General features: G+C 32.1%; 1 protein-coding gene and 1 long non-coding RNA gene across 5 annotated transcripts in view; one reads left to right on the top strand and one right to left on the bottom strand.

Annotated features, from left to right (window-relative positions):
* Nucleotides 1-10,700, bottom strand: part of LOC106457041 (protein dimmed-like) — a 122,211-nt gene that overhangs the window by 14,495 nt on the left and 97,016 nt on the right. The gene's annotated exons all lie outside the window — the stretch shown is intronic.
* LOC111085232 overlaps nucleotides 6,944-10,700 on the top strand; it is a 13,383-nt gene continuing 9,626 nt past the window's right edge. Inside the window, exon 1 of the long non-coding RNA XR_002610060.1 lies at nucleotides 6,944-7,010. This is a non-coding gene — a long non-coding RNA (uncharacterized LOC111085232). The remainder of the gene's footprint in view (nucleotides 7,011-10,700) is intronic.

Genomic DNA, 10,700 nt, shown 5'->3' with positions numbered 1-10,700 from the left:
CGAAGTCTACAAGTAACTAACTAAAAAATACAAACAAAATTAAATTAATTTAAGAAATAAACAATAATCCAAACCCATAAAAGTAAAAGATCTAACTCTGTAATCTTTATACCAATCTCAGCCAAACTTGGTAGGATGATATGTTGAACCAAGGAGTATGTCATAGGGTGATATCATGTTCACAGCAAAAATACGGTTGTTTAGCTAATGAATCCACAGTCTTGGACCAATTTGTATTTCTAAAATTTTTTATTTTTAGTTTTTTTCAAGAAATTTTGTCTAGAATTTTCTTAGAACATTGAGTTTTATAATTAAAAATGTCAAATATTCATATTTTTTCCTGTAAAAATGGCAACCAAAGCACAAGATCAGACCCGTAAGAAACCTCTCTATTTTGGTCCAGGAAGGAGGAAGAACTTCTGATTTGGTGTATCAAGAAGCACTCAGAGTACCAATAAACTCTGAGGCTGTAGAGAGATAGGGGTAGTAAAAGTAATAAAATAAAGTAATTATAACACCAATTCTGTAATGTGGAATAAAGTAGGTGTGGAATAAATATGAAATAATGTAGGTAGGTGTGGATAAAGTAGATGTGAAACAAAGTAGTTGTAAAGTAAATTACGTTCGAAATAAAATATGCATATAAATGATATTATTGATTTAATGTATCATTTCAAGCCCTTCATTCAATCCTTATGCCCCAGACGTAGGACGATTGTCTCAGCTTATAAGAAATATTTTCAAATTTCATTTCCTATAACACAGTGGGTAAGGCTTAGTAGCAAAAACAAATGCATAATAAATAGCGATGAAATCGATCATATATAAAACTTACTCTTTCCTTCATGTACTACTGTTAGTGATGAAGGGTTGCATTTTCAAATTTACTTTATCATAAGACAATTATTTTACAAATATCTAATCATCACACTTTGTAGATTTACTGCCAGTACACATCGTGTGAGGATAAAATTCTTCTGGAGAAATAACTGAAACTAATTTATTCAGTTATAAAGAATAGAATATGATGGTACTGTTGGGCAATGTGAATCAGCCTGTAAAGCTCGAAAAATGTCTATTACTGTTTTGGTCCAAAGTGCGGAAACTACTGATTTAAAAATTAGAATTTTATAAATTCGAGTACAAATTTATTTGCTACGTTTTTACTAGTCTGTAATATTTATACTGAAATACAATGTACAAATTCACTAAGTTATTTAAAAAGATGCAAAACAATTGAAATAAACAGAACGAAAAGAAAAGCAAGATCCTAGTAATATCTCTCTGCACAATAAATAAATAATTTAAGTTATGCATAAATAAATATATTTTTTCTAATTTTAATATTCCGTTGCCTTTGTCAGAAATCGAATGTCTATGGAGAAAAACAGTTGCAAGAGTATAACCGAATTCAGCATGAGTTTTCAGGAACGTCTATTATATATTTACAAAATCTACCTATACGAAAACACTTTTCAGCATTCTCCAACACGTTTTTCATTTTAGAAATTTCATTTACGCACGTCAAAATAGATAAAGTGTCTTAGCTATTGTACCCAAACTGCTATTATCTATTTATTTATTATTCGGTAATAAAACATCAACTTCTATATTAGTGTATATTTTTTATAACTTGGACTATACAGGATTTCACTTCAAAAATCGATAACAACCAAAGTGACAGAGGTACCAACCTTGCAATCTGAGAAAGACAAATAAACGATAAAATAGACGTAAAGTATAAAATGAAAACTGTCTACTGTGCAAAGTAACATTTTAGTGTTAGATGTTCATATAGCATGTTATTATAATAAAATGATATCCAGCAGTGAGCCAAGTTATGTCATGAAATCACTTAGAATACTAGAACCAACCATAGTTTGCTCTTCTCGTCATACGTGCTCCTGAAGTAATTTCCTTGATACGTTGTATTTGGCTACGATGTGTGATATAAAAAGAGATACTTGTATATATATATGTGTGTGTATTATACAACAATGCCCCATAGTGGCACAGCGACACGCCTGCGGACTTATAACGCTAGAAATCGGGTATCGATACCTGTAGTGGGCACGACACCGATAGTCCATAGTGGAATATTGTGCTTAACTACAAACATGTAACAATCTTAAATAAAGTGATTCCTATTTTTGTATTCATGTTTCAATAATGGGTTTCATTCACATATGTGTTTCCACAATGTGTATGGATAACACTTTAAATGTTTAGTTCATGAGATCAGGTTTGTTTACAACCTGACCAGTTTTAAGCTAGGCATGGCCGTCATTGTAGGTGGAATACAACTACAGTGAAATACAACTCTTGTCTGAAATACCGTATTCATAAATGAATTATTGATACTATAATGAAACTATTATGTGTTTCATAATTGATCATTGTAATTAACACATTAGTGACCTTAAGTTTAGTAATTCTGATCTCAAGTACATATCTTAAAGGTTCTAATTGTCGCTTTTCTCAGTATTTTGAACTCCACTTATGTTCTCAATCAAAGGTATGGTTAAAAAAGAAAATTATCAAAAATACTACATATAATAATTTATTGTTCAGCATACAATCTTACTAACGCTAAATATAACATGGTACTGCAAATGCTAAAATATCATAACTAGTGCAAAGGTAGGTTTGTGTAACCATTTTTTTAAATCATAACATACAGAGAATTAGTTTTACATATTCTGTATTGGTACAGTCAACAGACGTAACTAAAATATCATAACTAGTGCAAAGGTAGGTTTGTGTAACCATTTTTTTAAATCATAACATACAGAGAATTAGTTTTACATATTCTGTATTGGTACAGTCAACAGACGTAACTAAAATATCATAACTAGTGCAGAGGTAGGTTTGTGTAACCATTTTTTAAAATTGTAACACACATAGAATTAGCTTTACATATTCTGTATTGGTAAATTCAACAGACGTAACTAAAATCAACATCTTATGATTTCAAACAATGAATGCACTTTCTAAAAAACATAACAGCGAATTATAGAATCTCATAAGTTTCACTATAATAAAAGCTGGATTTGTCACAATTTATGAAGTCAGCTGTTAGATTAGAGAAACTTTTTCCTTCCTTAAAAGTTTGTTTAAGAAACAAAAATATAGCTAAGCCAGGATCACATTATGTTAATTATAGTAAAATCAAACAAATAATTTTAAAATTATAAAACAAGTTCTGTAAGAGAAAAAAAACAAAAAACATTAATACACTTGTGTTCCACTCGAATTCCCAACTCGTGAAGATAAAGTGACAGTGAATGTGAATCTTGTTTAGTTTACTAACTTATCTGAGAAATTCATAAGGTTATTATCATTTATCATCTGTGGTTTTCATAGATAATATAGTATGATGAAATGATTTTCTATTCTTTAATAATTATAACTGAAAATTGTTATTATCATTTTTAAAAGGCCCCTCACGAGCCAGTGGGGGACATTTTTGTTGAAAAAAAAAGAAATAACCAATTCGGTATTTCTTAATTTGAGCTGACATTTTTTTTACATTTTATTGGCTAAAAATAACCATTTCCCGCTCTTTTTAGCGTTGGGGCTGCGAAAATTGATTTGAAGTGGTAAGATGACTGAAATCCGTCAGGGCGTCACTAGCTTAACGGCCAAGCACAATAAGAATGGAAGTCTCCATATGACATGCAGAAATATTCAGGAACCGTTTAGAATCACCTTGGTAGATATTGTGCAGCAAGCAGAGTACAATATTATGCCTGTAGCTGCTTTCAAAGTGTCCCTGTCTGCTCATTCTACTGCTGACAATAGTGATGCTTCGACCTTCCCTACCGAATCACAGGTAAAATCGTTCGTATCTCAATTGCAAGCTAAACATAAAAAGGTGATAGCAGAACCATAAACGGTTGACAATTGCTTAATTAATGATGTGGCTTTATTGATTTATACTGAATTTATTCCTAACGGATAGACCTTAGTACTAGCTAGTATGGAGACTTGAGGATGCCGTATTTCACTTTAAAATTTATCAATTAAAAAACGAAAAATTGTCTCGAAGTTGTCTTGAAAAGATACGACAAAAACCACCCTCTTTGGAAGTTTCCGGATTGAACTTACTTTTAATATTCAACAAAGTATAGTGTAAAGACACTCCTTGGCTACTGAGGGACGTGTTTTTGTTTCAAAAAAGGACGTACTCAGAAACGTTGTAGGATTTATTCGAAACATCATTTGATTTGTTTTTGTTTTATTCTTTATCAATGTCTAGGAGTAGTTACCATAATTGCAGCGCACTACAGAAAATACTTTTGTTTTCTGTAAAACAGTTGTTTGTTTGTCGTACACCAAGCTTTTGAAGTTTATTTGAGGTTATCTATGCAAACTATGATGTTAAAGGATTGTCCAACACGCCTGCCTGATCATCCCACCAATATTTTGGAGCTGTGATATGCAAATGATTTCCTTGTGTGTTTTTAACTCTGTGATCCTTTTGATTAATAAACTTTGGCATATCTTCTTTTTAAATTTACATTTATTTTCTGTTCCAGGTCGAATGTCTGTCTTTGCCTCCGATGGCTAATATATATGTGTTTTTATATGCATCGATTTTTTCTCTTCATTCGACTGACACTAAGATGCTCGAGATGTGACAGAAAAAAAAACAGTGGGTGGATTTTTCAGGAAGTCAGGACGCATACAAAAGCAGATAATCCAATCATTTTCTTCAAAACAAACTATAATAATATATAAATTGTTCAGGAAATCCCGACATGGTGAAACCAGCGAGTCAAAAAGTGTATGCGTGCAGTAAACCAGCTAAGTATTTTTAGCCAGACTATAGACACAAAAAAAACATGTTCATATCCTCCATAAAAAAATATTAATTAAAACGCAGTATCTTTGTGAGAAAAAAACAAAAATGAATCAAATAATATCAAATCAAGAATCAAATAGATTAGTCGGATAATCTAAGCTTTGTTTTGTTGTTGTTGTTTAGGCCACACAATTGAAACGTTAAGAGTGGTATTGTTACTTAGTTGGTTATATTTATGACTCTGAAATACTTTTTAAATGAATTAAAAAGTGTCGTTAAATTATCGTGGGGTAAGCGATATGCTTTTTTTATTACTTGCTGTCTCTACTAAGAGTTTAGCAGTTGAATTGTGTAGTATAAGCTTTAGCTCACGAATTTAAGATATTATTAAAAATAATAACCTTCAGATCTAAGATATTTAAAATATTTACTGTATTGAATATAGTAGCTTGAACTATTTTTTAAACACTGTAAGCTTGCACAGTAAAACCAATTTTTTAAATTTTATTTTGCTAGGTAGATCACTTAAATATAATAATGTCGTTTTAGGCAATTTCCTATAAGTGCTCCCTCTAGTGGCAGTTATGTAAATTTGAAATATTTGACTCATCCATATTTAGAAGTCCCCAGTGGCACAGCGGTATGTCTGTGGACTTACAATGCTAGAAACTGGGTTTCGATACCCGTGGTCGGCAGAGCACAGATTGTCCATTGTGTAGTTTTGTCCTTAATTCCAAACAAACAAACATATTTCGAAAATGTAAAAGTGATCAATTAAAGCGTTCTTGAGCTACCATGAGAGAAATGTTTGCAATGGCATCAGAACAATATTATACTTTATGGCAAACTATTAAACTACCGGTGTTAGTTTTATACCTTAATATATGTTGCACTAAAGTAACAAAATTACATGTGCATCAACTGATTTGTTTCAGAATATTCCCCAAAGCCATAGAAAGACCATCTGTCTACAGTGTCTGTAATTTTGAAGTGATAGACTGGTTAAAAGACAGCCAATCAAAAACATCAATTATCTACTCATGAACTACTTTTTTCTTATCAAACGGTTAGAATTTGACCGTATCTTTTATAGCGTACCCCAAATGTTGAGTGTGTTTTTTGCTGCATCTAGTCGTGAACTGCGAATCTTTGGATTTATTGTACGGGTAAGCTAAGCAATGAGCTAAGCAATAAGCTCATATACAGTTGGAAATAGACATTGAAATATCACCTTTATAATATTTTTTGTCAAATATTTTTCTACAAGGTTACATTTTATCATGCAAAGAAAGATTTTTAAGATAAAGATATCAATGCAGTTGTGTGGGTGTATAACATATTGTAAGAGTAAAAGTTCAAGGTATATTCTTATCTAAAATGCCCCAAAATTTGTGTACATTGTTAAGAATATGAAACAACAATGAAACGTTATACTTATGTTTACTGACTTCTTAAATAAAAAGATAAAAACACAGAAATTAGAATTACGCTTCGATTTTTGTACCCTAAACAGTTTTTTCTAGAATCACATGCTACAAACATTCTTAATTTCCGTTAATCATACTTTGTATAAATATAACGCAGTGAGATACGGTTAACATTTTGCCAAGGTTTTTAGAGCAAAATTAGCCGTATTTTCTTGTTAGACTGAGCCATATGACTGGTATATATATTTAAATGCCAGCACACCTTGACTAACACAGGCTTGCGATAGTTTTATTGTCTTGAAATTATTCCATGTTCTACAGTAATTCCCATACGCTGAATCCGAATATGATATCCATTTTTCTCCATCATGTACAGATTTTTCATAAAACGTCATAACGCAATACATAAAAAAAAACCACAACACGTAGTTTTGAGACTAAAAGACGTATATTTCACAAAAATAAATCAGGATGAATGAGGATGTATATTCGTTTAACATCAATGTTCTTCCCTTTTCTTCAGTTTGCTTGTATTTTTGTTAACAAACATGATAACATAAAATGTTCATGTAAGTAAGCAAATATAGTTATAATAAAAAATGTTCATTGTGGTAAACGAAATAATTATTTGATCTAAGTATGAGTTTTTCTTCCCGATTTGTAAAAAATCCTTACGTGATAGAAAAAAAAAGAATATTATTTTCGAAATCTGCTGAATTATGGAAAATCCGTTATTAAAACTACAACAACTTTTATGAAGCTTAAATTCGCAGGCCAGTGTCATTAGAGGAAAAATACATAGACTGCTAGAATGATGTCACCGTCGGTCGAGATGTAGTCACTGTTTATGATATATATAGGTACATACATGATCAACATAACAATTATTAGCTAGTTCTGTTTCTATCAAATCTCATAAAATATAGTATGCATACCTTGTGAAGCTAATGGTTGCTTAATTAACTGTTTTATTTCACCTTTCATACTTGAAATTGTTCATACAAAAATTGACTGTCAGAGCAACGTAAGAGCTTTTTAATTTATTTCAAATTATTAATATTCCGCGTTTATAATATTTTAGGATATATAAATTACAGTTCTTTTAGAACATATTTCGTATACTAAAGTGAATTTAGAAAAAATATTAACCTTCCCACCCTTAAATTTTGACTGAACGTGCTGATTATCTAGAGTACATATGTCCTGATAATAATACACTTATTAACATTTTATATCTAATCCTAATTTATTTTCAGGAACATTGTTCTACTATATTAAGAGTAAAAAAATGAACATTAAAAGCACCACAAAATAAGTTCGTAATATAATATTTTTTCTTGTGATTTCGGAAAACTTTACTAAAGCATTCCGATTAAAGGATTATAAAGTAGCATTCGTTTTTCAAAACAAAATTGTCAACCAATTACAAACACTCAAAAATCCAAAAAAAATTAATACATATAGATGGAATTTGCCAAGTCAGTTGCAGTTGCAGTAAAATGTACATAGGACAAACAAGAAAGAAATTAAAACAAGATTGAAAGAACATCAATATGACATAAAACATGATAACACAACGTCTTCTACTGTAGCTGAACATTTCTGGAAATGTGTTTGTAATTATGACTGGAAAACTGGAAAAATCTTAGAAATGCATAAACAAACACAGAAAGTAACTTAAGGAACTGAATACTTAAAAAAAAAATGTGTGTATAGATAGAAATGACGGAACATTTAACATGTATTATTGTAAGACCTGTTTATCTTAAGTAATACCTCATTTACAATTTACCTTCCTCCCCGTGTCTCTTGACTGTATTTTTTAAATGAACTCGCTCATTAACGGTTGTAGCAAAATATAGGCTAAGCTAACAAGTTACCATCATCAACCCTTGTGTCTACAGATAACGGAACAATATTTGCCCTTCTACTAATGACCACAATAAAGTTAGTAACCATTTGTCTATTTACGTATTGAGTAAGATTGGATATTAAGAGTAAACAAGAAAAAACAACACACACACACACAAGAAACGACGTTACACACACACACACAAGAAACGACGTTTTCTTGGCACAATGAGAGGTAAAATATTTAATATAGGTTACATCCGACTAGTTTAGGTAGCACAAATTTTGTCTACTTAGTCAAGTTCTCTTTAGCTAATCTCATGAAGAATTGTAATTTGACTAATTGAAGTCGTCCTCATCATTTACCTGTTACTTGCGATGTCAATTTCTAAAGCAGTTAGGGCCAAAAAAGTACATTGTTCAACGTATAAGAAATGCAGTACTATCTCTAGTTGTAAGCACCCAAGGTATCAATACACAGTGAACTCCCTAAGAACTAATTATATTCCATGGTTTACAAAACACATACCAAGTGGCTAAAAGGAAAGAAAATGTAATTCGAAACAAGAATATTTAACATAGTTTGTTCAAATCGTTATTTTATTGTCACCCCAACATATCAAAAGCCAAAAATGGCTCAAAGGAAAAGAAGAGGGTAAGGTAGCATTTTATTATTTGCCACTATTCATATCATTGGGCTTGTAATAGGCCAAGTTATCTATAAATAGTTAACGTAACGAAGTGACAAGAAGGAGAGTAGGTTTGTTTGTTATGAATTACGCGCAAAGCTACATCAGGGTTATCTGAGCTAGCCGTCCCCTAATTTAGCAGTGAAAGACTAGAGGGAAGGCAGCTAATCATCACCTCCCACCGCCAACTCTTGTGCTACTCTTTTACCAACGAATAGTGGGATTGATCGTTACATTATAACGCTCCCACGGCTAAAAGAGCGAGCATGTTTGGTGGGACGGATATTCGAACTCGTGACCATCAGATTGCGAGTCAAGCGCCCTAACCACCTGGCCTGGAGAGTAGGAATGGTTACATGATGACTAATTCAATAGATTCGTTTTTATTTAGTCAAAATACCCGACAATAAATGTCGATGTATATAAATGTTGATGCACGACTTTCTTTATTATAATGCGCAAGGCAATCTTTCAGTAAGATAATAAAAGAAATCAAATAATGGATCAAACAGTAGTTTGGTACATAACTGAAGTATACTTGTAAAATTTTGTAAATTTACTGTGGAGTCCTATATTCATCATCTTTTGGGGAAAAAAACTGTCCAGTCTGTTGCAAGTAAGAAATTGCCTTTTGAAATCTGCACCGAATTTTGTGTCAAAAAATATCTTCAAACCTTTCGACATCATATTCAAATCCTACTAGCTCTAGCTCTGTCACGCCTCCGGTGGTCCATTAGTAAGTCTGTGGACTTATAACACTAAAACTCGGAACCGTCAGTGGGCAGAACACACAAATAGCCCATTGTGTAGCGTTGCGCTAAACAACAAACAAACAAATGCTCTTTCACGAGTTGTGCTGTACTACGAAATGTTTGGGTCCATAATTAGATGTTTTTATTTTTTTTTATACTCAACTGTTGCCTACACCGAGGAATCAACCATGGTTCTCCCAAGAATATGAGTAATTTCATAGTTTTTGGTGGTTTTGTCAAACAAGAACAAAAAAACGGAGTTGTCACATTATTGTCGACTTTACGATATAGTCCTATCACTATTGTTTAGACGTTATGGACGACCGAAATTGTTTTTAAGATTTTATGGAATGCTTTCATGTCATCCGGAGACATTATAATCTATTGACATCGGCTGTAATACTCAGGGTTTATCAAACAGAGAGTTTTTGAAGCGTTTAGAGACAATTAATAACCCATCTTACATCTAACTGGAAGAACTAAGAAATGTTTTATAAAAACTGTATTGGTAGAATTGTTTCTCAAAGCCATTTTTACAAAGATGCTATAAGCTTATATAGTTCATCTTACACAGCAACTATGACTACTTCGTATTTTGCTATTAAATAAAAGTTTTTTTTGTTCCACCACAAAGCTAAATAATCGGCTGTCTTAGCTGTACTTACTACAAAAATCGAAACACAAAATTTAGCGTTATAAGCTCTCACGTTTACTGCTTAGCTATAGGGTTATGTATAAGTAATACTAAATAATTCATAATATGCAATTACTAGTAAAGGTTTCGATGGTAATACAAAAGATTGACTTGAATTTCTCGTACAGCTAGACGAGGGCTATATGCGTTAGCCTCCCTAATTTAGCAATGAAAGACTAGAGGGAAGGCAGGTCATTACCACCCACCGCCAACTCTTGGGGTACTCTTTTTTTACCAACGAATAGTGGAATTTATCGTCACATTATAACGCCCCCACGGCTGAAAAGGCAACCACGTTTGGTGGGATGGGAGATTCGAACCCTCGACCCTCAGATTGCGAGTCGGGCGCCCTAAGCACCTGGCCATGCCGGCCCAATAAAAAAGTAATAAATAAAAATAAGAATGTTGAGAAAAATGTAACATCAATGTTCGTGAAAATTCCTAATACTACAGCATTGATTAAAGTACTATTTGTAAATCCAC

The sequence above is a fragment of the Limulus polyphemus genome, unplaced genomic scaffold (genome assembly GCF_000517525.1).
Source record: "Limulus polyphemus unplaced genomic scaffold, Limulus_polyphemus-2.1.2 Scaffold285, whole genome shotgun sequence".
Taxonomy (NCBI): Eukaryota; Metazoa; Arthropoda; class Merostomata; order Xiphosura; family Limulidae; genus Limulus; species Limulus polyphemus.
Note: the sequence above shows the minus strand (reverse complement) of the source record. Positions and strands in the feature narration are given on the sequence as shown.